The sequence below is a fragment of the Pseudopipra pipra genome, chromosome 6 (assembly GCF_036250125.1).
Source record: "Pseudopipra pipra isolate bDixPip1 chromosome 6, bDixPip1.hap1, whole genome shotgun sequence".
Lineage (NCBI taxonomy): Eukaryota > Metazoa > Chordata > Aves > Passeriformes > Pipridae > Pseudopipra > Pseudopipra pipra.
Window position 1 is genome coordinate 54,449,722 of NC_087554.1, and position 22,539 is coordinate 54,472,260.

At 48.0% G+C, this 22,539-nt stretch overlaps 1 long non-coding RNA gene across 1 annotated transcript; it reads left to right on the forward strand.

Annotated features, from left to right (window-relative positions):
• The first annotated feature begins 15,892 nt into the window (after positions 1–15,892).
• Positions 15,893–21,675, forward strand: LOC135416268 (uncharacterized). The gene is made up of 2 exons (XR_010431515.1): positions 15,893–17,251; positions 17,782–21,675. It is a non-coding gene; the product is annotated as an uncharacterized LOC135416268 (long non-coding RNA).
• Positions 21,676–22,539: the final 864 nt, after the last annotated feature.

The window sequence follows — 22,539 nt, forward strand, 5'->3', positions numbered from 1 at the left end:
GGGTTGGGGCTAATATATCGGTGTGCTAGAGGAATGTAAGCCTTGGAGTAATGCCTGTGCTTGGGAGAGGTAATGCCATTGAGTTGGGTTGGGTTGGGTTTTGTTTGGTTTGGTTTCTTAAGTGCTGTCAGCATTTGAGATCTCTTAGACTTGTGTCTGGGTTAAACCCACAGGAAATGTAAGATTTTGTATCAGTTTACCCTGGAAATCTTACTGCTGTCTCCGAGGCTCAAGTGCTCCTGGAGGCAGCCTGCCCTTGCAATTCATGTGTTCTGTGAAGCAGAAAGAAAAATATACTGGCCAGGGTTCAAGCACCTTTCTTGGTTGTCTTGGTGATAAGTGCCTGATAAGAGTTCAAGGTCTTTGCTTGCTTGTGTGGAATAAAAGCAGCTTTTCTTAAGTTACGGCTGGCATCCATGGTCTCCCAGAGGGTGCTGATCAGTTGTTCCCAATGTCTGGGCTGTTCTTAGTGAGTAAGACAAGGTTGTGCTGTGTGGGTTTTAGTTTGTCCTACAACAGAGGTGACCCTACAGGTTTTCAGTCTCTGGCACACTGTAGTGGCTATGCCATGGGATAAGCTGCCTGTGTCCTCTGGAGGGCTGGGGCTTTGTGGAAGGAGTGCAAGATGGTGGCACAAGCCAACTGCAGTTGGTAGCCCACTGCACTGGTCCCTGGAAGCAAGCCAAAGATAGCTGCTGTGTTAGCACCATCATTAGGTTTCAGAGTTGACAGCTTGTGGAGATGTAGAGGCAAGGTAAGCCTTCTTGGTGCTGCCACTTCCAGCTTTTGTTGTCTGGGGAAAAAGGGAATGGTTCTCTGATGCTTGGTTTGTGCTCTGAGAGACTAAGCATGTCTGAGGGCTGGGGTTTTTTTAGCAGGAGTGTGTGGATGGTGGTGTAGGGAGAGGTAAGGCGAGGTCAGAGCAGTGGGATGGAACATTCAGACTTGCTCTCAGGGCTCCAGTGGGCTGAAGCAGATGTCAGAAGCTGAAGTCTTTGGGTCACCTGCAGCAGTGAGCATGGAGCTGCATCCACTGCTGCCTCCAGCCCATGCTCTCATGAGGGTTCCCCAACCCCGTCTGCCTGACGCCATGGGAAACTTCCCAAAGCTGGAGCCTCAACTGCCCTCGTTTCTGTACAGGCCAGTTAGTCATTTCCCACTTATAAACAAACATTTTAGAGACACTGCAGGAGCTGAGCCACTGAGAGTTCAAAGCTCCATTGCTTTTAAAGTAGCTTGTTCATCAGCGAGTTTTATCATGCAGTGGCTCAGCCACTGATGAACTGAAATCACGCTCTGCTTGTGGTACAGGGAACAGGAAAATGTCCTTCTGGAGGCCAGTCTTTCAATCTTCAGCTCGAACATTTTAAGTATTATAATTGGGGGGCCTTTTTTCTGAGATTTTTTTTTAAGGAAAAATTATTTTATTTTTCCTTTTCTTTTTTAGTGAGGCCTGGCTTTGTCTCACTGTCTTTCCACTGATGAGCCCATGCTGTCTTGAGACCTCTCCTTCCTTACATGCAGAGGTCTTCCTGGATTTCTCTGAGGACACTTGCATTGACAGCAACAGAGATCTGAAGTGTGGTGTTTGCTGCAAACTAAAGGCAAACAATTCACCTCAGTCCTTGAAAAAGGAGGAATCTGCTCACCCATGTTTAACTGCTCTCTGGATTCTGCACTTTTCTAACCTTCATTTCCACTTGTATGACCTGCCCAGAGGTGTGGGCTCACATGTTACTCCTGCTGACCTGGGCAGGACATCGTGTGCCTGGCGCGCCGTCCCGCACTGACGTGGTTCTTGAAAACCTGATGTGACTGAGGGCATCCAGAGCTTGGGGGTGAGTTGTTGCCAGGTCTCCTGGAGCACTACCCAGCAGTGCTGGAAACAGCCTCGGGGATAAACACTCGTGCAAATGATCAGGCAGACCCTTCCTCAAGGAGGGCCTCCCAAGACAATGTTTGTAGGGCTTAAAGTGGAAAATTGTTTCACCAAAAAAATTCCAGAGAGAGGGATAAGTAGTCAAAAAAACAGTGGGAAGTTTCTAAATAAAATTTTAAACAGCATAATGGACATTTTAATTGAGGGATTTATTCTTGTCTCATTAAAAAAAAAAAGGTCAAAACTGTTATTTACCTAAAAGCTGTATCACAAGGGGCGGAGGCTGCCAGCATGAGGCAGGCAGAGCTGTGGGGCTGAGCCAGAGCTCCTGGGTACCACCTCTCCTGCTCTGCCCTCGGGCTGTGGGCTGGCACAGGCACAGAGCTCCTTCCTGCCCACCGGCAGCCTGATAAACACGGCTGGCTTGTGCTCACTGCTCAGCACAAGCTGGGTCAAGGCACCTGATAAATCTAAGCCAAAAAACGGAAGAGCGCTGGGCTGCTGAGGATGGAGCTGCTGTCAATTTGTTTTTCTTGGCTCAGCAGTTTCCCCTGAGATCTCCATCAGCGAATCGATGCTCGGTGTCGCGCTGTCCTGTCTCAGCTCCTCATCCCGGGAGGTGGGTGTCCTCAGGCTGGCCCTGAGGGACGTGTGGCCTGCAACAGCCAAACGTGCAGCAGCCTGGGGCTGGCTCAACACTGAGCTTAACTCCCGTCGGAGCTGCTGAGGTTCACTTCAGAGCTCAGTGTGTGCCAGGTGCTCTCTGAACTGAGACACCTACCTGGCTGCCGGTGTGAGGGGTGCGTCACTCTGTTACATAAACATTTTGGGTTCCTTCCAGGTTACTGCACTCCACTAGGAGCTAGAAAATAGCATTTTCTGCAGGACTACCCCTTCTGTAGCAATAGCTTGCTTCTGTTTCCATGAGGCAGATTCAGGTTTTCCAGTGACATTGGTCAGGCACAAAAATCACATGCTCTGAGAGACGCAAACCAACAGTTTTGGCTGCCTTACCCCAAATGTCAGATTGTTTCAGTATTTTTTGTTTAATGATTTTTATCTTTACGGCTCTTCTCGCTAAGCTATTTAAAACTAGAAAAACAAGAAGCTTGTTGTAATTAAATTGGGACCACGGTACAAATCACCAGGGCTCTTCCCACCCACGTTCCGGCCAAAGTTGACTTGCGGTGCCTGTTCCAACTTGCAGCAGCTGCGAATGTATCGGCAGCCGAAGGTTCCCCCCTGCAGCACAGTGACAGCTACTGCAGGTGCCCCACGAGCTGGAGCTCATTTATCCATGTGGATTTTCATGTTAAAAAAAATGGGAAAAAAGAAGGCATCTTGCTCTGCTAACATTCAGAGAAAATTCTACTGACTTTCAGTAGACGCAGATGGGGTTGTTAATGGCATGGAGGAATTGGCAATTATTGGCACTTCTTTGTGAGGCCCAACCTGGGGAGTTTCCCAGGGAGATGTGTTAGGCCACAGGTATTGGTATAACAAATACATCCACGGGTCAGCACCAGACAGCAGTTTTGCCCCTCAGCCATGATAAGACAGAAGAAAAAGGGGGCTAAAAGTTTAAATGGTTCAAGGGACAACTGAAAAAAATAATGGAGAAACTTGCTGAGGAATACTGAGGCAACACCACAGCCCACAGATGTGCCTAAGAATGAAACTGTTGGAGGTAGTGGGAGCTTTGGGGGAAACATTTTTATTGATTCTCTGTTCTTGTAGTACCCCCTCCTCTGGGTGCACCCAGGATGGATGGACCTTCACCTGATCCAGCCCCACAGCTCTTGTTCTCTTAAAGGCATCTGTGCCAGTACTTACCAAAGCATTTTGGCTTTCTGTTGCTGCAGACTCTAACCAAATTTAGGCAATTGCAGGAAAATGTACTACACAGAGGTCACAGATGAAATGCCCTTTCTAACTTTACCTGGTTAGATCCTTTTCTAAAGGAAAATTGAGCTCCTGAGAAATGTGCTGGCCTTGTTCATCACCTACACCAAAGTGTGCCCACTGCGTTCATCACCTACACCAAGGTCTGCTGCCCACCTTGTGCATCACCTACACCAAGGGCATCTACCCGAGCATGTATTGACCTGCTCCATTTTAGGGACACAGTGGGGCTTGACCAGTAGTTGGCAGAGGCTCATAAAGCAGTAAAGCTTTGTTCATAAAGCTTTGTTCCCCTCTTACATGCACATACAGACCTCCTGAGCTTTAGCTGGCTGCTGGCACAGCCCTCAGCTTAGCACAGACTGTGTTTTCTCATGTGAAATTCAATAAATTCAGCATTTTCAGGACCTCCGCATAATCAGGGTTTTCAATCTTCTCCTTCATTGCCTTCTAATATACCCTCCTAACAATTAACTCTGTGTGTTGGGAGAATGCCAAATGCAGGGTAAAAGACTTCGTTTTTCTTTCCCATAATTAAATGTCGTGTTCGCTGCTGTCTCTCCCACTCGATTAAGTGTCCGTGTATGGTCTAAAATGCTCTTTGGTGAATTAGCATAAAGTCTGTGAGGATTTCAACCAACATTCTCCCTCCCGTTGCATCTGTGCAGCTCACAAAGAGCAGCATTGGCTGGCGCTGGGGGCTGTTCCCCCGGCCTTTTTCGGGGGGTCGGGCTCAGAGAGCGCTGTGAGGCTGCCTGCCCACCTCCCCTCACCCCCTGCCCGGAGCAGTTATGCCTGGATACAGAGCCTGTGACCCTCTGCACAGTGTTGTGGCTGTGCCTGGCTCGCTCCCACAGGAAACTGCTTGGATGTCAGAGGAAACAGCTTTTTACTGCAACTCTGTAAAAACCACTTGCAAACCTCTCCCTGGTCTCCATCCGTGCTGCAGGCTAATTGGGGCAGCTAGCTGTTAGGAGTCCTTTTCTTTAATTACATCTAAAGATATATTGGAGAAACGTTCCCCAAGAGAGATTGTGGCAACATCTGCCGCACTGCATGTGATGGCAAAAATATAGTAGGGCGTCACTGGACTAAAAGATGCATGAGTTATGGGCTGGGAGGTGCAGTATCAGAACTTTCTACCAGTTCAGGGTGAGCTGGAAGCAAGATGGTGGCTGGGTCCTCAGCACAAGATAAGTAGCATGGTTGCCCTGCCTGGCAGCCCTGTCCTGGGGAATGGCTCATTCCTGCTTGGAGGGTTTCCCCAAAATACATTCCCTGGAGCTAGTGCACTTTTTGCCACATCCCCCAGGGCTAGTCTGTGCTACACAACTCCAGGTAGAGGGTGCTGGTAGGTACCAGGGCAGTGTGACATTCTCTAGGGGCATGCTTAACTAACTTCTGCTTAACTTTTCAGCACAGCCCTGGCTCCTGGCGAGAGTCTGTCCTTGTCTCCTTTACATCCTGCAATGCTTAGCCCCACTCTTTACCCTTCAAAATGTTCCTGGAGCCTTTTTTTCCCCCCACTGTGCTCATTTGCTTAAAATCATAGAGTTGTTCAGGTTGGAAAAAGATCTTTAAGACCTTTAAGATCATCAACCCAGCACTGCCAAGTCCACCACTAAACCATGTCCCTAAGAGCCACATCTACACATTTTTTTAATACCTTTAGGGACAGTGACTCCACCACTTCTCTGTGCAGCCTGTTTCAATGCCTGATCACCCTTTCAGTGAAGCAATTGTTCCTCATATCTAATCTAAACCTTCCCTGGCACAACTTGAGGGTGTTTCTTCCTGTCCTATTGTTGTTTCTTTAATTGTCATAATTCTTTAATCTTCATAACTTCAGGTTTGTTACCAAATTCACAAGCAGTCTCTGATACAGGAAGATGGGTCATTATAAGTTGGAAGAAGACTTGGTAGTGAGAGGAACAGAGCTGGCAGATAAACTTGGAATGTGGTTATGAGTCCCAAGCCCTCCTTGCCCAGGGATGCCTCTGTTCCCTGAGGAGGGATCACACTGGGTGGGATCTCATACCACTGCTATTTCCCCAGCTCCTCCTGCAGCTCTCTCTATGTCCCTTGGATAAACAGCTGCAGAAAAGGAGCCTTTGTTTCCAGCAGTGTTGGGGGAATGGCTCGTGGTGGTACAGATAACCCTGCCTGCAGACACGCTGAGAAGCTGCAGTACAACCGGGAGGGTACACAATGTATTATTCGCCAGCTGTTTCCTCTCCTTTCAAGACCTTTTTTATAAAACCAGGGGCTGGAAGTGATGCATGTGAGATGTGCAATCAACCACACAGAAAGAGTTTGAGCTTTTGTCTTGCTGGGTACTCAGACCATCCCCGTCACGAGGAACTGGTTTGTGCAAATCTGTGTCTGGACCTCCATGGTGTTTGACCGCAGGTGGCCCATAAATGTGTTTTCTTTCCTCTCTGACTGCCTGCTGAAGACCTGAAAATCTGATTTACAGTGGTGCCAGGTACCTGCAGCTTTGACAGACGGTAGCAGGAACGATGCTTTAAATATATGGAGAGGCCCCATGACTGGGGTCTTGGGGCTTTCTGCTCAGGCCCCTGGGTGTTCACAGCCTCCCCTTTGCATGGCCCAATCCCTAAGGAGGGGATAACGACAGCCCCTGACTCCTTGGGCTGCAGATAAAGATGTTCTCACCTGCATTGGTGAGGTGCTATGGAGAAAAGCCCATGAGAAAAAAAATACAAGTCCCCATGTCCGAGTCCAGCACTGAGGAAAAACAATTGCCAAAGATGTGAATAAAAAGCATTCTTTTTTTTTTCCTTCAATCTAGCTATTCAAATGGCCATGAAAAATATGTCTGCTCTTTTCTTTTATAACCTCTTACAAGCTCTCAATTTTAGCATCCACTCCCCAGAGCCCATAAAATAAATGGGTAGCAACACCATAAAAATGAACAAAATCCAAACCCATAGCCAGTTCAAATTCTGTCTCATTAAATGCATATTAAGAAAAATGCCTCATCTTACATAAATATGTAATTGTTTATAAATCTGTAACTAATTTTAAGCTATTTGAAACAGTTCTATAGTAGAATGACCTTCTAGAAATGGAACAGGGCCCCAGTGGACCACACTAAAAGACAAGAACAGATTAAATGGGAAATACCTCTGTTTTAATATATTTGAAATTTTTTTTTCCCTAGAAAACTCATGTTAAAGAAAAAGGTAAATTTTTTCATTTATTTCATGTATTTGGCTTTAAATAATATTTCCCCTCTAGATGCTCAGCACCCTGCCACACCCAGGAACTGAGGACTTAACCCAGGGATCATCTGGCCAGGCACCTTCTTCTCCAGCCTGCCAGTTTCTAGCAGTGGGTACCCAACATGCTTTCTACCAACACCTTCACCTCTGCAGAGCAACAGCAGAGTCCTGAGAGAGGTTATTGAGAAAGGATAGTATCCTCTTGCACTGCCTCTCCTGTTTGCATAACAGCTATCTCAGAGCTGGAAAACAGTCTTTTGTGCCTGCAGCTTCAAGGGGAATCCATGGCTGGGTGAATAGAGGAGTAGACATAAAAAGATATGGACAAACACATTACATTTCTGTTCTTTGTGCTGAATATTGATGCACAGTGTGTTGCACCTGGCCTGTGCAGCCAATTCCTACGCAATCCCCTGGCCCTGGATGATGAGAAATGCTTCCCAGCCTCCCAGGTCACATGTTGACAAGGTCTAGGCATCAAGTTGAGGCTGGTCCAGCCATTCCCCAATCCCAGCCAGGTGCTATTCCAAGAAAAGAAGAGCAAGGTTAAGTTCTGGATCCTCCTTCAGTATTGTCCCAGAACAGAACCATCCTTCATGGGTACACTCCTGCTGCCAAGTGTACCTTTGCCATGAAACCAGAGGGTGGCTCCAGGCTTTGCCTCAGTCTGTCAGGGAAGAGAGGAAAAGGGACTCAGTCTCCCAAGAGAAGGTGGAAACAGCTGAGCTGGTAAGAAGACAACCCAGCCCTGTCCCAGCTGTGCTGGAGATCCAGCACCGATTCCCTCTGCAAGTGCATTGGTGGGGAGTTAAAATGTTGCTTCCCCTTTTGTGGAAACTGAGCCGGCCCCAGAGTGGGGGTGAGCTTTTGCTGCTGCTGCTGGTGGGTGCACGATGACAACCCACATGACTACGTTCCCAGCAGTGGGTATAGCGAAGTGCTGCCAGATGATGACACCTCACACGGTCTCAGGGATGCTTTTAGATTCATCTATGAATAACTCCCTGTGTTTTCATTTCTGGAAACATAAATACGTATCCCCAAATGCTCCTGATTGTCACACGCCTCATCAGCCTGGAAGCTGGTAAATTGGTGACTGATTTCAAGTCTGTCCAACATAAGGCTCTGTGATTGATCAGCATGGCCGGAGCCGTCCTCATCTCACTCCTATGCCAAAATCCTAGGAGCCTGTGCTCATCACAGTGACAGGCTGGGAACAAGCTGAGGAGGAAAGCTGCAAGAGCTGGGTCAGTCCTGGAGCAGGCTGGCATAACTTCAGCTGATTTGAATGTGAATTACACCCATTTAGGCCAGGCCTGGAATTTGCCCCTGGCATGGGCTGGCTCTCTGCAGTTTCACTAAATCCAGTTGTTTGTGCCCCAAAATGCTGTCTGTGGGAAAAGAGCTGAGGAAAAGCAGATAGTGGTGCCACCCTGGGCTGTGGTTTTGCCTAGGAGAAATGTGACTAATATGAGCGATTCTTTCTTCTTGTGATCTAACTTAGATTTTAACTTTTTTTAAAAATTGCAGTAATGAATACATGTATGGGATGCAGACACATAAACTCTCATCCATGATCACACTCTTTAAATACTGGCTGATTCAAGTATAAGTGTTTTGTTTCTGGATTTAAAATTCCTCCAGATTTAGTACTTTCGTAGTGGACATTTTGTCATGCTGAGATGCTCAGTGCAGATATTGGATTTGATCTGGTTGCTACCAGTTTCTTGGGTGATTTGGGATCTGGGCTTTGTCATGTAATTCTGCCTCTGACATCAAAAGTCTCTTTGGGCTCTGGACTATCTGAGCTGCTGGTTTTGGGGTATGAGGACGTGTTGGTAGGGCTCTCTCACAGACGGGAGATCAGCATTTCCACTTCCCCAAAGGGTTACTTTGTAGCATATTTTAGCTGTTGGGTGACTAAATTAGTGTTCCACTTAGTGGCAGCATAGGAGGGATATCAGTGACCCCACTGGTGGGAACACACATGCACATGTGCGTTAAAGACCAAGCACAGTGTAATGTCTATTAAGAAGATATTTACAGGTGACAAATCTGCTGAGACCAGAACCCCCCCAAACCATCCACTGCTGGTGGGACCACGTCCCTGTGCCCAGCACTGCCTCTCCATCCTCTGGCACCACGAAAATCACCCAGGGTGAGCTGCCGCCTCCAGCCAGCTCAGCGTGGATCTGCCAACTTCAAATATCACCCTGGGCCATTATCTGTTAGAAATGCAGCTCTTCCTGGGATCAAAGAAAGCAACGACATTGAAAAAAGACTCATCAGAGCTTTGACTTCATGTCCCCTGCTGGGGCAGGACAGCCACCCACAGGAGCAGCAGAGGACACAGCCATGCCCTGCAAAGGTCATGCTTCACTCCAGGTGGAAATGGCACTTTAAGGCACTCTCCAGCCTCTTTTAAAAGTCTTAATAATTTTAAGTCCCACATTTGGCTAAGGTAAAACAAATCACAATTCTAGTCACTCACATGAGAGTTATTTTAGGATAAAGAGCAGCGGCATTTGCAGTCTGGTGAGGCACTCCTTGCAAGTATTAATTTGGTCTTGTTGCTGGGGGGACTTTCTGGAGAAAGGAGTGTTGAGAAGACAGGAAAAAAAAAAGCAGAGAAGGAAACTGGAAAGCGAAGGTCTTGTCTCTGCCGTCTGGAGATGATCTTCACCAATGGTGGTGAAGTGTCCTTATCTAGACCTCTGTACTTGGGCAGAGATGTGGAAAGAACAGCAGTTTTGGCCCTAAAAATGCAGAAGTGATATTTTGCTTTCCTGCTGCTCATGGGGAGTCACCCAAAAGCCTACTGCAGTGGAGAGCAAAATGTGGCCACAGTGATCCAATGCTTATCGAGCTGGGGAGGACCTGAAGTCAACTAATTTGGTAACAGCCTTTTTGTGTAGTGTAATCCCACGTTGGTCCTTAAAATACTAAATCAAGAGTGAAATCGAGATTTTTCTCACCACTGAATTTAGTTTAGCCTTTCCAAATGGGATAATACAGTGGAATGCCACATTTATTGGAGCTGATATATTTCATCCCATTTGATTTCCTAGTTTGTCTTCAGTGGCTGAGGACTTTCCCATAGAATAGCTTCATGCTCTGCAGACTGCTCAGAGCAGGTCAGATTAACAAACTGTGGATAGTGCTTCAGAGACCACCTCAGAAACAAGAGGCTGTACCTCCAACCCAGACTGCAAGCCTCTGGGCTGTCCAACATAAGGCTTCCTTATTCCAGCACTGGTTTTCCCAGCAGGACCCAGGCTGTATGAAACAAGCTATCAGTGAGATTACTGCATGGCTGGGCTCTGCTTCTATGGGACAAGAAACTCCATTGAAGAACCAGTGTAAGTTGCAGGGCAGAGCGTGCACTGTGCTGAACTGGGCGGCACTGGTTTGGAGGCTACTGGTACATGGGGAACAGCGGGAGGTGGTGTATCCTAATATTCAGTTCCCTATGTGCAAAGGCTGTCACAGGATGTGTGACTCATATTTCATGGGCCTGCAACTGCTTTTGTTAATGTTGCTGGCCCAAGTGGCCTGGAAAAGGGTGATCAGGAGAGATCCCATGGTGGACAGTCCAAGCACAGCCTCCTCTGCCACTGTAGTGGGATTGGAGGCAGTTCCCAGGGAAGGGCAGTGGGCTCAGGGGCCATGGCTGCCCTTGCCTGCCTCTGCCTGACCCAGTCCAGGAGGCATCCTTTCCCTGAGGTGGGAGAAAGGCACATGTGCATTGCAAGAAGTTTTTTGGGAATCCTTTGCCATTGGGTTTGCCATCCGGTTTGCCATCCATTAGGGTTTGCCATCCATTGCCCCTGTTTTCCACCAGCTGTGTGTGGGATAGCCTTGGCAGCAACAAGGACTTCCCAGCCTGTTCCTTAGGACCAGTCTGACAGAGGCATCCTGCGTGCAGTGTTGTGAAATCCAATGTTTTGGTTTTTTTCTCTGTGACACAGATCTCACTTTACCTACCTGTTTCCTGCCCACCAGCAGCTCGAGGAGCCAGATATGTCTTACACTGAGCCCTTGCTTGAAGTCAGAGAAGTTTCCACAGCTTTCAGTCACAGATCCGAGTGTGCCGACGACTGACTACAGCTTGCAAGGACCACCCCATGCACACTGTCTTCTCTGTCCATTGTGAAACAGAGAGGTGTGACAGAGAGATGACAAACTGAATGAATCAGCAGACACTGTGTTTTCAGTTGTTTACATTCAACAGACCAAATCTTCAGGGCTGAATTTTTCTCTTTCAGTTCCCCTTGGGTGCTTAAATTACACACAACACTTTGCAAATATAGATTTCCACCTTGCGTGTAAAAACAACGAGATTAATAGTTTTAGTACAGATGGCTCTTGTAATACTGTTCTGATTCTAAATATTAAAGGATAGTTTTAGAACCCCAGGTCCTCATTCATGGTATTAGAGTCAAACCTTAGCTTTCATTTTATGTTAAATTCTATTCCAGCTCTCAATTTCCAGCTTATAATTTTGCCCCAGAAAGGCTTAGGAAAATGAAAAAAATAAAAGACACTCTCAAATAAATTGCTTTTGAGATTATTGGTGATTTTTACCTTGGATCATTTGAGCCTGGTGTTATCTCCAAGTTCTGGAATCACAGCTAAATAACATCCAAAAAAAAAAAAGGGTATTCGAGATAAGGTCCCTTTTAAACAAATAGTATGTGAGGAGCTGACCGATGCTAAAACCTCTTGAAAAAAACCCTGTGACACAACCCAGTGTGTGAGTGCAACCCAGCATGGTTTCTGCCTGGTTCCACAGGATGCTGGTTGGGCAACAATCCTGACCCACACCCAGGCCCAGGCCCTGGCCCAGACCCAGACCCAGACTCATTTCCAACCCCTTATACACCATCACTGCCCACATACCTGTAGAAAGCCCCTGGGCTGCTAAACCCCTCACCAGTAGGTGGTTAAAACATTCATTTAAACATCAACCCCCCCGCCCAGCAATCTACAACTCCTACAGGTTGGCCTTCAAGTGAATGCAGTTAGCTAAATGCTGGATATAGAGGGCACCTAGAAACTGGGGGGTTTGGACTGGGAATCCCAAAGAGGAGTTGCTGCCTTGGGGTATCAATCTTTGCTGGTATGTTTGGTAGTGGTGTAGCAGTTCTGGGATTTGGGTTGGAGGCAAGCTTGTTTTGTTAATCTTTCTGCTGGGGGTTGAGCAGTGCCTGCAGGGAGCTTTCCTTCTGCCCTGGGAGATGAAGGTGGGCTTGTACCTCCCTGGAGGTTGTAAGAGCTGGGCTGGAGGCCAATGAGGTTCATTTGTGTTTTAGAGGATGGAGAAGCAGAGCCTATGCAATGAACAAGGGTTGGAGAGCTCTGTTCCTTGGGGGGCATCTCCCAGAGGTTCCTCACAATAACTAGTTAGTGCTTTCAGGATATTGTTGCTGTGCTGGCTTCTAGTCTCCCTGGACAAAGTAATTATTACTCTCTGAAGTAGAACCTTGCTTCTTCAGATGTGTCGCTTTTAGGCTGACTTGTGGCTGTCTGGCCCTTCCAACAGCAACTAAACATTAACAGCTGAAGGCTTAACAGTAATATGCTTAGTGTAATAAGATCAATTATTTTAAATGCCTGATTAAGAGCCCTAGGGACCAGAATGCTCCCTCTGCAGGGGACCAGTGAGCACCCCGGCACCAGTGGGTGAGGTTTCCCCTCCTCCAGCAGCTGTGTGTTGTATGCCTCACTCCCATGTCTAGCCTGCTTTTAGGTGTAAACAGGCATTTTGTTCTGTTCCTACCACCCTTCACTCCTGGTGCAGTTTGCATCAGGGACTCCTCTCATGTGGCTTTCTGCCCTTTGAGCTGGATGGCCACGGCTGAGTTGCTTCATCCTGGATGGGAAACAGGGTGTGTGTGAGGGCACTGGAAATATGGGGCTCTGGGACACAGACCTTTGCACCTGAGCAGCTGTGTTCACATGGGGAGCAGTGCTACAAAGCACCCACACATGGCAAAATTAGCCTTAAACATACTGGTGCTGCATGCAAAGTGCTCCAGAAAGGGAGAACCGGAGCAGGTTCTCCTTTGCTATCAGAGCAAGGTGGGAAGGAATGCATTTCTTGCTATAGCAGCTCCGCCTTCACATTGCAAGACAAAAATATAAATTTCATATTGATGATCAAGTATATTCTACTAGATGTCTTCAACTATCTATTCATATACTAGAGACTCACACCAGAAATTTAGGAGAGAATTGAATCTGAATATTAAACCAGTGATTCCCCAGAGGGAAGTTTTCTCAACTTGTCTGATTCTCTAAGGAGATGGTATTCCCAAAGAACTAATTTTGTAACTAATGATCAGATGAAATAAGGCTCTATCTGAGGTTTAGAAGACCTAACTTGGCACTAGTTGAATGCATATGGAATTTGTCATTAGTAATAATGAAAAAATTGTGTGAAACTTTTTCATTGCATATGCATTTTTTTCATTGAAAATGCACTTGGAACTAAAACCACTTTTCCTCTCAATCTGTGAGGTGAGTAGGTGATTACACCCTCTGAAACCTGTATCAAATGGGATGTTCTACCTTTTTATAGCATTTTCCTTTTATTTGAAGACCTTTTACAGAAGCCCACGGAAGTTGTCATGACGTGAGAGGCAGAAAAGTTGCCAAATGTCTTGGAAACACAGGCAGCTACTTCTGGGAAAGTGGATAGCTAAGGGCTAACAGGAAAGCAACTGCTTGATTCCAAATTTAGATTCAATGTCCCAAATAACATAAATCTGCTGAATTCCTGCTCTGTCTATTCAGGCCTCTTAAAAATCTTGCACTTGAGATGTTGTGTCTTAGGACATTTGAAGGTAAATTCTCTTCCCATTTGGCATTAGCAGAAGGGCTGAGCAGATCACAGATTCTTTATTCTTTGTTATTAGCATGTGTTGCAAAAAACACTAATTCTTCAACGTGCTCTGCCCTGGGTGGTGGAGGAACATGCAGAGCACAGCAGCTTTTAACTGGATTAGGTGAAGGAGTTGGAAAGAGAGGGCTGGGGGAGGAAGAGGTGCTGCTGGGAAGAGGTTGGTGCTGTTCCTCCTAGGGATGGACTTTCCTGAGTGGGAGAAGGTGCTCTGCCTGCCCCCTCACTCAGCAAGAGCAGATGACCTGTTTCAGCAGTGTGGAACATCATGGGATTGAAATGAGCCGTTGCCAGATGAGTGTTTGTTGGGTGATGGCTGGGAGAATCTGGGTGGATGTGTGAGAAAGGGATAGGAGTAAAACTGGGACAAGATCAGGAAAGAGAAATATTGGACTAATGGTGTAAATGGGCCTGTGTCTGAGAGGTACATGAAATGTTCTGTAGAGTCCAACAGTATATCCAAAACTGGGCATCAGCTGCATCCCACTGCCCAGCTGAAAGGGATTGTTCTCTTTAGTCCAGTGTCTTGCACAGCATCTGCTCCCAGTTTTCAGGGGAAAACTGAGTGCTACTTGCCTCCACAGTTCTGTCTGCAGAGACGGCTGGGCTGTTAATCCACTGATCCAGGCTTGGAGGAAAAGCACCCTTTGTTCACTGACCCCTTTCTTTACTGCCCAATCTTGGATATACTGTGCACCAGGATCTCACCTGTATGGTCTTCACATCTGAGCAAAGGCTGTAAGGGGTTCAGAAGGAGAAATCAAACCCAAAAAGCAGCTACAGACACCACGTGCCCAACCCTCCTTGAGTATTGTGGGATAGGAACACCTGGAACTCCTTCATGGGGAGGTGTTGGCTAACTGGGAGGGGTATGAACCTTCCTGCTTGAGGTAGATGAGATGGAGGAGACTTTGCTGCCCTTTGCATGTGAGTCGCTGCCTTCATGCCCTGGTGGGATGCAGTGATCTGATCTGTATCCTGGCCAGGTGACACTCCCAGGAGACATGAGGATCTGCATGCTCCAGGCCCACAGGCCTTCCCTCACCAGTGGCTGGTGATGCCCAGAATCACTCCAGAAAGAGTGTAGAGGATGGGAGTGTGGATGTGCCCTTACGGGAGTGGGGGTTGGAAGTGTCCAAGGGGAACATCAGCCCTGGGAGGCTCTGGTCTGCATCTGAGCCCAGATGAGCTTCCCCTCAGCAAATGCTGGATCCAGCTGGATGAGTTGGTGGTGCAGTCGTGGTGGCAGCTGTCCAGCCCTGCAAACCACAAAGCAACAGAAACTTTAAACAGAAGTTGCTGAACAGCACTTGGGGAGGGGCTGCAGAAGGCCCAAAGTGCTCTGGTTGGACCATCTCTCCAAGGACATCTAGGACAGTATCCTGATATCCCAGCGTACTGATGTGGCTATTAGCATCCTGAGGTGGGTAAAACCTTTCAGGGAGCAAAGGGTGAGGATTGTCTGCTGACCTGTAAAGCAAAAATAGCCATATTTCTTTTACCTTTAGCTATTTTTAGGTGGAAGACAGGCTTGAAAGTCAAATTCTCCTGTCATTTGTGCTGGTTTTCCACCAAGCCCTGTCAAGAGTCTGACTTGTTCCTTGGAGCTAAGCCAATGAGCATGCCAGGTCTTGCACTGATCCTCCCTAACTGGATTTGGAGTCAAGTTGCCAAAGAAAATCAACCCCTTGGGAAGGTAGGCAGCTTTCATAGTGGTTGGTGATGCCTCTTGGCTTTTTGTGTCTTCCCTGTGGCTCTGCTCTGAGGGAGCGAGTAAGAATTCATCCTGAAATCACTGCTGGGAAAAGGGGCTGCTCCACCCTCCCCCAAGCTTTGGGGTGCCTATGTCTCAGGACTGAACTGTGGCTTAAGGGCCTGTTTGTCACTGACTGGGCCAGCAGCTCCCAGCTGTGCTGCCATTCCTTTGGAAGTGATGGACTACTGTCCTCATAGTCCACAGGTCCTGCAAGACCTTTGAAGTTTTGTTCTAAGGGAGGATAACTGATCTCTCTTTTCTCACCGGATGCCAGTGTGGGAGCAATGCAGAGAGAGCCTGCTGGGAGCCTGGAGCAGCTTGGAGCCATCACTTTGTTCCCATCACTTTGAACCCACCACCTCGGGTGAAGAGTTGGAGTGCTTCCCTCTCAAAAAGCACCTGCATTTTAGAGCACCACGGAGGAGCAGGTGCTTTGCTCTGGTGTTTCTTATTGTGTGGCCATCGTTTCCCTTTGCTTCGGGGCTTCCATCCCCCCCTGCGGCTCCGCGCTGGGATCGCTGCTTGTTGGATCCCATTGTTTTCGGAGAGCGGCTCCGCACGAGAGGGAGGAGCTTGGCTGGGAGCAGCTCTGCCGGGTTTGGATTTTCTTTTTTTCTTCCCCCCACCCCCCTTAATTTTCCCAGTCATTGTCACCGCTGCTGACGGCTTCTTGTAGATCCAGCTCCACTAGAGGGCAATGTGATCTGGCGTGGGAAAGGCAACGAGCCGGCCGGGGAATGGCACGAGCGCACCTATGGAGAGGATGGTGGTGGGCGATTGTAGGCACTGGTCTGGCGTGGGGCTGAGCCAAGGGTTCGGCTTATCCCTGAGTGGGACCCCGGTGCTGTGTGAGAGCGTCTCCTGTGTCGCTGCCAACAGTGCAGAGACAGGACAGAACCCGACGGTCCACGAATATCTCGGAAAAGGCGGGGGAAAAGCCCCAAGTACTGCTGAGCGCTGCTGAAATGGCAAAGCAAAGGCGTGGGTGGGGGGACGGATGACATGCACAAGTACGTGTTCCTGCTGCAAGCAGAGGAGCCTGCTCTGGACACATCTTTCTCCTCCCTGGAGATGTCAAGGATGATTGCTCTGTGCTTTGAGCACTGTCCAGTGTGGTGGGAGGTGACAGTGCCTGTCACAAGTTGTCTGTTCTCTTGTCCTCCCCGGGGTAGGGGGAGGTGGGTGTTTTCATAGGGTTTGGGGGGATTGTATTTTATTCAAAATATTGAAGGTAAAAGAGAGGGTCACCTTCCTTCCCTGGTCTGGGTGAGTAAGGTTTGTTACAACAACACATCACTCTGTTTTGGGACAGTATATGATGAAGTGTGGCTTCTCTGGGACACAGAAAGCTGTGAAAACTGAGTTTCATTGTGTTGTGGGGTTTTTTTTGTTTGTTTGTTTGTTTTGGGGTTTTTTTTGGTTTGGTTTTTTTTTTTTTTTTAATTTTTGCTTTTTTAAGGGTGTGGGGGTTACCTGATTATCTGTGCTTTGTTACAGACAATCAGGCACGACAAAAACAGCAGGAATGCACCCACAAGGGAATGGAGGCAGGGGAATGCTCCAGACAGGTGACCAGACTGACTGTGGGGTGGAGGGCTGGGGGTTCACAGAGCTGGCTGGGTCGGGAGGTGAGGATGACTGAGTTCCTTCATCGAAGAAAAGCTCCAGGCTTTGCCAGCAGCAGGGGCAGCCTCAGTAAGTGGCTGTGGCAGCTGGCCAGCAGCTGTGTGATGTGGCTGTAAAGTGCCTACACCTTTGAATATAGACTGCTGTCTGCAAGCTGATCACTCCCATGGCCCTTCCTCTGCAGAAGGTCTTGCTCTTCCAGGGCCAAATGCTGTCCCAGCTGTTATGGTGACTGAGCAACACGTCACTTGTCTGTAGGGAAAACGTGAGGAAGAAGATGACCTGAGGGAGTCTAGACCTACTCCAAATGTGGATCTGGGGTTTAAGGCCAAGTCTCCATTTAAGTCTGGGAGGGATGTGCTTTGGCAGTAGACTTTAATGCTTCAACAGTGACTTTTGGCTTTGGCATTCTTGCTGTTCTGTCAGAGCCCCTCCTGTGGGCTGTGCATGATGGGCTGACCTCTGTCCCCAGGGAAGGCTGTGGAGCAGCATGAGCCATGATGGAGGGGCCGTGGGAACCTACCACAGCTCTTGGTGGCCAAACCCTTCTTGAGCCCAGGGTGGTCCTGGCTCTGCTGTAAGCTGGTTTCTGGAGCAGACACAACCAAGTCTAAGGGCTCCCCATGGGGGAGGCAACACCACAACAGCTGCCTGCCCTGCTGGAAATTGCATCCATTAAATTTAACGTGGAACCTGCTGCAAGATGGCACATCAATAAAAAACTTGAATTGCTGACTTTGACATTCTCTCACATGAAAACTGACCTTGGGAGATGATGAAATGCAGCTGTGCTGAGGAGTGACCTAATGACGTTTGCTTTTGGTTATTCTAGGCTTTCTTGAACTTTTGGTAGGTGTTTTCACTGCATCAACACTGTAGTAGCTCTCCTCTCCTCCTGCCCAACACCTTGGGCACCAGCATGTGGGACTTGGTGACCCCTTCCAGAAGGCTGGCAAGAAAGCAAAATTAATTCCAGCTAAGTACATTGTGTCTTTGTTTTTCTTCTGTGGTTTATTTTTCTTTAATTTCATCTGCTCCAAATTTGGCTAGGCAGAAATTTCCACTTCAACCCAATCTGTGAGCTTTTGACAGACAGGCTTATTTAAGACCTACAGCTGGAAGAGGTAATTAAGGTTTCACTGAAAATGCAACTTCTTGACCTAAGGCAAAAGTACTAAATTTCAACTTAGTTTTACTTTATGATCTCAGGTTCAACTTCACAGCTGTGTAACATTTTACTGCTGATTGTGGAAACAGGGAGCTTGCATCCCCCTTCTGTTTTTGTGGTGGAAGCTCACAAAGGCATAAAAAAGCCCCTGAAAACACATTTCTCTCCCTTCACAAAGCCTGTGACAGGTTTCTGCCAGTGGCAGGGGGGCATTATTTTTATTATCAACTAATGTTTAGTATTAGAGGTGCTGGGCAGAGCAGTATAGTCCTCATCCCAGAAGCTCTAGGGAAAGGGTAAGTGAGGAACATGGGCAGCAGAAGGTGTGGTGAAGAGCAGAAGGCTCTGGCCTGCCATGTCCAGAGCCCTGTTGGATTCCCAAAGCCTGTGAGTGGCATCACCAGCAGGTGATGTTCAGGGGCAGTTCAGTGTTGTAGCATGTAGGTGGCAAGTGATGGGTGTGCAGGGGCTGAAGGGGATGGACAAGGAGCAAGCTTTGGCTTCCCGTCCAGAAGCCTGGTCCAGACTGGGTTTGCATTAGCCATGTGGAGAGCTGGTGCGGTGCAATGAAGCAAGACTCCCCAGGGGAAGCTTGATCCTTTCCCAAAGCATGTTTCCACCTCTAGTCTTGGCTCCCTGCTCTCCCACTCCTACATCCACGGGGCTGCTGGTTTAACCTGGGGAGCATTTTGGAGTCAACCTCCTTAGCAGCCCCTTGGGATAAAGCTGTTCCCCAAGGACCAGAAGGTCATGTCAACAGCCTGGGCGAGATCTCAGTCAGGCATAAGGGGCTGGCAACCAAAGGAGCTGTGGGAACTTCCAGATACAAATACACCCAGGTCCTCTGCAGAGCAGCACAGAGAGGCAAGGAGAAAACCACCAGGTTGAGAGGTGTTTTATCCAAGCTGGTGTGGGGTATCCACCCTTTGACAAGGTTTAGAGAGGGGGAAACCCACTTCCTCAGTACTCTCCTTGTGAACCAGGATGCAGGTTGTTGGGTTTTAGGAGTTTAATTTAAAAGGGCCACTTTTGTGTTTGGTGCCTGCCATTGGAATGGGAAGCCTGTGTGGGTTGTGAGTTGACAGGGGTGACTCTAACTCCAGGTTAGAGGAACAGGTCTGTCCTTGGCAGAGTACAGCAGTCTTTTAAAAGCTTCAGAAAATACACATTAAATTAATTTTTTTTCTATTTAAGGTGCAGCAAACAAGCACTTTTAAATGTTCACCTCCACTGTAGGACTGGTGTTGTGGGAGCCAGAGTCTGTCCTTGTTTCACCAGGACTGGGATGAGTCCTGTCTCCATGCCTGGTTCTTGCACTGCTGGCATGAGCTTTGGAGCTTCCAGCCCTGAGAGCGTCCCAGGCAATACCTGCCCCAGGTCAACTATGGCCCCCAGAGCTCTAAATGTGCTTCCAGCCCCTTGCCCAGCATTGGCCATTGGGATGGGAGGGGAAGCTGCACCTTGCCTGCAAGTCCCCAAGAGCAATTTCCATACCAGAGTTGGGGGGAAATTTAGGCCTAGCTCAGGGAAAGGGTGTGTAAAACTAACACTACAACCACCTGGAATATGCTCAAATGGAAATATACTCAAATTTCATAAAAATCAATAAAGAAAAAAGTAGTCTAGAACCTTTAGAAAATCAGATACTCAAATTTTTTGTCATAGAACAGCATTCCAGACTGATTTTTTTTGTTTATTAACTTGCAGGCATCCTTGAACCACCTTCTCCTTCGTCCCCTTCAACCTGTCTAAAGGTTTTCCTGGAAAGAGTGGACAAGGAAACTACTGATGCTCAATGGAGAACTTAAAACCAATTCTGTTAGAATGAAGACTTTTAAAATAACTGCAAGGATGAACCTTGTTCCATGTTCTGGGAAAACTTTACTTGGTTAATTCTCTTGGATGAATCACTGCTGTTAACAGGAAAGCCCTGCTGGTCTTGTCTCTACTGCTTCCTCTTACACCAGTACCTCATCTCCAGAGTATGTGCTGTTAATCCTGTCTGAAGCCTGTTGCTGCCTTAAAATTCTCCCTTTTTGGTTGGTTGGGGTTGTTGCTACTGTTTATTAACAAGCATAGTTAAAACATGCTACTGCTTTTTGCTTCGTGCCAGGATGCAGATTTGTCTGACCTCAACATCAGGAGCTGGATGAGAGGGGAACCACGAGCTTGGTTTGCTGATCCAGTGAATACCTGCTCCTGGAGTTTGGATCACTGCTGTCACAACCCCCTTGCCACAGAGCAGTGGTGCACCATCCTCTGCACATCCAAGGGGGCTTAAAGCATTCTGACAAGGAAACGGTATTGGCCGGCTTGATGTAAGATCAGACAGAGTTTTTCAGGGCTGCTCCAGCCACATGGTTCATTGGAGATTACCCATCTTCTCACAGCTGGCATGGCCCTGGCATGTAGCACCCAGCCAACCACAGCACACAGGGTAATTCAGTTTCCCTGTGCTTCTACCTGGCCAGGACCAGTTTTGGACCGTGGGTGACCTGCTGGTACTCACACTTGGAGAGGGTGATGCCATGGCTGGAAATGGGCTCGTTCCACCCTGCACCTGGCAAATACTGCAAAGGAACAGTGTTTTAGGTGGGCAGGAACACAGACTCCAGGGGACTGCCAATGTGCTCGGGTAACCCAGCCCAGGCAAAGCTCTGCTGAGGCACAGACCATCAGCCCTGAACAGGGGAGGAGCTCATGTGGTCCTCAGCCTCCATGAACCCAGAGGCAGCTGAAGGGGTGTAGTCTGAGCCTGGAGGGTCTATTCTTGTCACAGTCAGAAGTGCGGTATTTGTGAAAGAGGAGATGGACTGTGTTTGCTCAGTGGTCCCAGGAGAAGCTGTGTCCTGGGGAGCAGAGAGTGGGAGGCAAAGGGAAAAGCAGAGAGCAATTTAAAGGTTCTTCATTCGGTGCCTGTGCTGTGGGGTCAGTGAGGAGGCTGTTTGGGAGCTTATGGCACTGCCACTGCATTGTGGTGTTTGCTAACATAGCTTCTAAACCCAAGGGGGAGAGAGAGAGAGGGGAGGAAATCAACTGAAAATTTTGTTTTAATTTAAAATAAAATCCTTTAGATTTGGTGATGCAGAAAATGAGAATAACTTTATCCCTGTCGAAATATTTTTTGACAGGGTTTTGTGTGCAGACTGCCTCATTTTCATCAATTTTGCAATAAAAAGCACCCGACTTCTCACCGTGGCTGGCTCTGGCAATATCCCTCAGTGACGCATTTGCAGTTGGCAGGGGAAGGAGGGAGAAGGTTCACGTGGGGTCAAACACATCCCAAGCGGGTGTTCCTCCAAGCGGGAAGAGCTGCAGTGCAGAGTTGCAGCTGCGGTGGCTCGTTGTCCTCAGAAAGGCCCTGCGGGACTGGGGAGTGGCAGTAGTGTCCCTGTGCCAGCTCTCATGTATGTTCAGCAGAGCCCTTTTCTAGTCTTTGGTCCCACTGGCTCCCTGTGGGCTCCTCATGGTTTGAGGAGGGGACGTGATGAGCTGGGGCAAATCTTCCAAAGCGTCTGCCCAGGCTGGTGGTCGCAGCAGGGAGTCTCTGCAGGCGGGGGTCTGCTGGGGCTGTTCTCAGCAAAACTGGGCTTTGGGTGACACTGGGGTAGAGTTGGCCGTGAGTTTACATATCTCAACACCCAGTTCCTCAGTTACCCCCTGTAAGAGTGGTACCTGCTGTCCTCTATAATCTTTATGGGCCCTGGAAAGAGGCAAAGTTTGGGTGTTACAAGCAGTGCTGGCCAAAACCCAGTGCCTGTGTTCCCCTCCCGCATCCTCAGGTGGATTGTGTGTGTGAGCCACACTTCTACTGACAGATAAGTGGTCTTAATGTTTTCAAAGTTTAAAAAATCTACTTTTCTTGTTACAAATTATTTCAAAATGGGAGTTAACTGTCTAGATGATTCCCCTTGTACCAGAGAGTTCATCTTTCCATACTCAGCACAGTGAGGGCCTTGTCCAAGAGTGGGGCTTTTGCTGCTCTGACAAACAGTGATGATCAGGAGGAAAAATGACAGTGACGTTGAAACACAATATACTAAGCTGGAGTGCAAATATTTT